The sequence below is a fragment of the Erithacus rubecula genome (assembly GCF_903797595.1).
Source record: "Erithacus rubecula genome assembly, chromosome: 29".
In the NCBI taxonomy this organism is placed as follows: Eukaryota; Metazoa; Chordata; class Aves; order Passeriformes; family Muscicapidae; genus Erithacus; species Erithacus rubecula.
This window is the reverse complement of record NC_136681.1, coordinates 4,282,611-4,288,231: the sequence shown is the minus strand read 5'-3', so window position 1 is coordinate 4,288,231 and position 5,621 is coordinate 4,282,611.

The following is a 5,621-nucleotide window of genomic DNA, read 5'->3' as shown; positions in this document are numbered from 1 at the left end:
TGAGGGTGGCACTGAGGTGGCACTGAGGTGGCACTGCCAGGGTGGCACTGAGGGTGCCATGCTGTGCCACGCCGTGCCCGTGGACGCTGCCTGCCAGCCTGGCTGTGCTGAGCTGTGGCAGGAAGAGCTCAGAGGCATCTGTAGCATCTCATGGAACCAAATCCACCAAAGCCCCTCCTGCCAGCATCTCCTGCCAGCTCTGCACAGCCCAACGGGTTCAGCTCCCGTGGTTTTATGGCATTTCCTCCTTCCATTTTTAAACCTCCTCTCCATGAATTCTGTGCTTGAGTATTCCCACTTGGCTGAGCTGAAATCCTCTCCTGTGGGCAGTGCATGGCCAAAGAGCCAGCCTGGCATCTGGGGATGGCACATCCTGGTAGGGCACAGAGAGCCAGGCTGGTTTGCCAGGTAGAGAACCTGAGAGGCAGGAGCAGCACCCGGTTCCTGTGGCTGCACCAGGGGGAAGCCTTGGTGTGCTAGGAGCCTCCCTGGTGTGCCAGGAGCTTTACTGGTGTGCCAGGAGCCTCACTGGTGTGCCAGGAGCTTTACTGGTGTGCCAGGAGCCTCCCTGGTGTGGCAGGAGCTTTACTGGTGTGCCAGGAGCCTCCCTGGTGTGGCAGGAGCTTTACTGGTGTGCCAGGAGCTTTACTGGTGTGCCAGGAGCCTCACTGGTGTGCCAGGTGCTTTACTGGTGTGCCAGGAGCCTCCCTGGTGTGCCAGGAGCCTCCCTGGTGTGCCAGGAGCTTTACTGCAGGGCCCCAGGGCCAGCAGCCGTGGGCTTTGCTGAGCCACACCTGGCACATCCAGGGCAGGAGCCCTGCACTGCTCAGAGGTGACCCAACCCACCTGTGCTAAACCCAGAGTCCTGTGTACATAACGAAAAATATGTATAAATATGAATATATATTTACATGTCTTTTTAAAAATGGTTGTTACCAGAGATATACCAGTTTGGTAGGAAGGTACTAGTGGCTGGTAGATATCAGTTGCTATAAAAAAAAAAAAAGTCATATATTTTGCTATTTTTGCTGTTTTTATTTTTTTAAATTATGTTCTAAACCTATTTCAGTTTAGGTCCCTCGATAAGAATTGCTGCTGCTGCTGCTTCAGTTTTATATGGGGTTGTATTAAACAATAATAATAATGCGTCGATGCCTTTTGGGCTCCGCTGTCATGACGTGCCTGGCCTGGCCCCGGCGCCCCCCCTGCTCCTCCCGGGGCTCCCGGGGGCTGGGGCTGCTCCGTGCCCTGGGGAGGGGTCAGGGCGTGGCTGTGGGATGGGCACGGTGCCCTGGGGAGGGGTCAGGGCGTGGCTGTGGGATGGGCACGGTGCCCTGGGGAGGGGTCAGGGCGTGGCTGTGGGATGGGCACGGTGCCCTGGGGAGGGGGATGTGAGTCACGCTGGGCTCAGTGTCCCCAGCCCAGCTCAGTGTCCCCAGCCCAGCTCGGTGCCTTTGGTGCAGCTCCGGTGCCCCCAGCCCCGCTCGGTGCCAGCCCCAGTGCCCCCAGCCCAGCTCGGTGCCCCCAGCCCCGCTCGGTGCCGGCCCCAGTGCCCCCAGCCCCGCTCGGTGCCCCTGGTGCAGCCCCGGTGCCCCCAGCCCTGCTCGGTGCCCCCAGCCCAGCTCGGTGCCCCTGGTGCAGCCCTGGTGCCCCCAGCCCTGCTTGGTGCCAGCCCCGGTGCCCCCAGCCCCGCTCGGTGCCCCCAGCCCTGCTCGGTGCCAGCCCCGGTGCCCCCAGCCCAGCTCGGTGCCCCCAGCCCTGCTCGGTGCCAGCCCCAGTGCCCCCAGCCCAGCTCGGTGCCCCCAGCCCAGCTCGGTGCCAGCCCCGGTGCCGCCCCGCTCCCCGGGCAGTGCCAGTGCCAGTGCCTTACCGGGGAGCAGCCCCCCCAGCTGTGCCCGTCCGTGCTCCCCGGGCTGTCCCGCTGCCGGAGCTCTGCCCGCCCAGCCCGTTCCTGCATCTCACCTGGGTCTCACCTGGGTCCCCCCTCCCTCCCTGCCACGCGCTGGAGCCAGGCCGCTGTTACTTGAAAAGTTTATTTTGCCTTTGTATGGAGAAATATTATTTGTTGTAAACTCTTCTGTAATGAATCTGGAATTCTTGTAATTATTAAAGACTTTAACCGCGACTCCGGCACCCGGGGCCCATCGCTGGGGGGTGATGGGGAGGGGGCTGCCCGGGCTTGGGGGGCTCAAGCAGCAGTTTGGGAAGATGATGCTCAGGGAGCAGCCACGATGGCAGCTGGTTTTGTGGGAATTCTGTTTTTCACGGCTCCAGCAGTCTCTGTAAAAATGTTTTAGCAGCCTGCAGCGTGCGGGGCGTGGGCAGGGGTGTGGGGAGCGGCTGCCCCGGTGGAGGGAGGGGTGAGAGAGGCTGCCCGCCCCCCCCCAGAGCCCTGAAAGGGTTAAACTGAGGCAGCTGCGGCAGCCTCCCCGGCCTTTTTAAATGCATCTGCTTGTTGCTATTTCCCGGTGTAAATTAAATCGATCAGCTGCACTCTGCCCACCCCCCACCCCCTTTAAATTAAGTAGAGCTTTTAATCAAGTGATTTATGTTGAATCTGTGGCCCTGGATTAAGCTCGCAGCCCGGGCGGGGGGAGCAGGGCTGGGGGGCTCCATAAATCACTGCTCTCTCTGGGTTTGGCTTGGCGAGGTGCAGGGAGAGCTGGGGTTGGTGTTTACATCATCCCAAACTGCAGCTCTCACCATCTCCTGCTCATTTCCTGGGGTTACCAGGAGGGCAATTAAATATGATAATAAGCAGAGCAGCTGCAGCAGGGCTGCTGGGGCTCTCTGCCGGGCTGGGGAAGGGGCACGTGCAGCTGGGTGCCCCCTGCATCCCCGGGGGAAATGGGGGTCCCCGGGGTGCTGCCCTGGCTGGCACCCAGCACAAAGCAGGGTGGGGCAGGGCTGCCTGGGTGCTGGAGTCCAGCAGGGACATCCAGCCCCTCTACTCCCCTGGTAAGGCATCCTCTGCATGTGGCAGAGATGGGATACCCCAAAACTGACCTCAGCACCCCACGGGCCCCACCCAGCGCTGTGGGACCTGCAGGACCAGAGCACCCCCCAGCTGGGGCCCTGCCCAGCACCAGGGTCTCAGCTCAGGAGGGGATGGGGTCGGGTCCCTTGGGTCTCCAGAGCAGTGCAGGATCTGAAGGTGCTGCCCTCAGAGCCCCAGAGGGGTGGGGTGTGTTGGCATCCGTGGCTGTGCCACGTTTGGCTCTCACTGCATCCTTTGTCTTCTCCTCTCCTCGCCTTCCTCGTTCTCTCCTTTTAAAGCCCTCGGTCTGTGCAGGGCCAGGACAATCTCTTGGCCCCAGCCCAGGAGGTGGCTGCTGTGCCAGCGCTGAGCTGGGCTTTGTCCCCCTGCCAGGCATGGCAGGAACCTCCTGTGCCTTCCCACCTTGGCAAGGGTCCTGTGGCTTGGAGCACGGCTCAGAGGATGTGGGGAGCAATCCCAAATCCCCCCCAGCCTGGGGGCCGTGGCTGCCCCTGCCCCCTCAGCACCTCCATCCCCTGTGTCCCACCAGCTGTGGGGCCAGCAGGACTCCAGGGTCCAGCTCCACCCTCGGCAGGGCAGAGCCAGAGCCAGGTGTGTGCAGCTGCAGTTTGGGGCTCCCCCAAGCCCTGGCTGCCCTGGGCCCTGCCCTGCAGCATGCAGGCACCATGAGGAGAGGCAGGATGGACACCTTGATGGACACTGGGAAGGGGACACCTTGGGGACATTGCCACCTGCGCCCCGCCCTGCTCCACGCGGGGTTTGACACGGAGCCCTCGTTGCACGTGGCTTTAGGCTGGGATAAAGCTCCTTCTCCTTTGTTACACGTTCGTAGCAGAGGCAGAAGGGCTGCAGGAATGTGGCGCTGGGATCCGGGAGCTGTAAATCCCTGCCTTTGTTGTGCTTGGGCCGCACTAAATCACTCTTTCCCCCCTGAATGCTAATCTCCAAAAGTGCTGACCGGGGCATCTTTCCCCAGCAGCTCTCTGTGGAGGAGGCTGACGCAAGGCTGGGGCTGGCACCCAGCAGAAATGAGAGCCGGGCAGGGTGGGACGGGCAGGGGCACGGTGGGACGGGCAGGGTGGGACGGGCAGGGGCACGGTGAGACGGGCAGGGTGGGACGGGCAGGGTGGGACGGGCAGGGGCACGGTGAGACGGGCAGGGTGGGACGGGCAGGGTGGGACGGGCAGGGGCACGGTGGGACGGGCACGGGCAGGGTGGGACGGGCAGGCTGGGACGGGCACGGGCAGGGTGGGACGGGCACGGTGGGACGGGCAGGGGCACGGTGGGACGGACACGGGCAAGGGTAGGGTGGGACGGACACGGGCAGGGTGGGACGGACACGGCAGCACAGCTCTAGGCTGGAGCTGCGGCTGCGAGGGTGCCCAGGGGAGGGACAGAGCAGAGGAGCTGCTTCTGCAGGCTGAGGGGGCTGGAAGGTGTTTGGCACCGGCGTGGCTGGAAAAGCTCTCCCCACGCCAAAGCACACACGGCCTTGGATCTCTGCAGCGTTTCATTTGCCCGATGCTGCAGAACAGAGCCCTGTGATTTATGGGGCTCCACAGGGGTCGTTTCCTCCCCTCGCTCGGAAGGTCATGAAGCAGAATTGCTGCCTCTCCCCTCGGTGTGCCTGCGGGGTTTGGGGGTCCTGGGAAGGGGCTGGGGTCCCCGCGTGCCGGGCAGAGGTGAGAGCTGGGCACGCCCCCAGAGCCCTGCAGCAGCAGGAACCCCTGAGGCTGGGGCAGGAGGGCGTTTCTGAGCTCAAAATGGGTTTGCTCAGAGTGTGTGAGGGGCCCGGGGCTGCCTCGGGTTCATCCCCTGTGCCTGCTTCAGGCTGGACACAGCGTGGGGCTGGTGGTCACTGCGGGAAATCCAAGGAACAGCGAGTCCCGGCTTCCAGATCTTTCTAAACTGGAAACACGGGAGGCGGTGGGATACAGAAGGCAATGGGACACACACACACAGGAGATAGTGGGACACAGGAGCCCTCGCACACACGGTGTGTGTCCCGGTGTGTGTCCTGTGGTCCTGGCGTGGCTGGAGGGACGCGGGCGGCACCAGAGCCCGCCCAGGGCAGGGCAGGGCAGTGCCCAGGTGATGCCCCTCTTCTCTCTCCGTCTGTAAAGCTCTCGGAGGAAGGCGCTGCTGCCCCGGCTCTGCCTTCATCCCGCCCAGGACAGCGCCAGCTCCTCCTCGCCCTCCGCCCGGAGCCGAGGCAGCGCCGGGAGCGCACAGCTCGGGGCTGCATTGGAAGGACGCTCTCCTGGCTAAGGAAGGAACCATTACCTGATCATCCCAAACCTCCCCGGGCACCAAGGGAGAAATTCAGCGGGGTTTGGGAGTGCGGCAGTCACAGGAGCAGCGGGCAGGAGGAGATGCCTTCCCTGGTTATGGCGCTGAGAGGCAGCAGTGACTCCACAGCAAAGGTGTTATTTTATTGAAATAACATTTGCTCCCGTTTATTAGACAAGGTCCAGCACTGCAGGTGGGCTGGGTGAACAAGGAGAGGTTCAGGTACAGAGCTAAGGACACAGAACTCATGACAGCTCTGCAATGCTGTAGGAGCCTGAGGACTCAGGTTTAAAGTGCTGCTCACACCTGACCTTGGAGAACTGGCTTTCAGTTG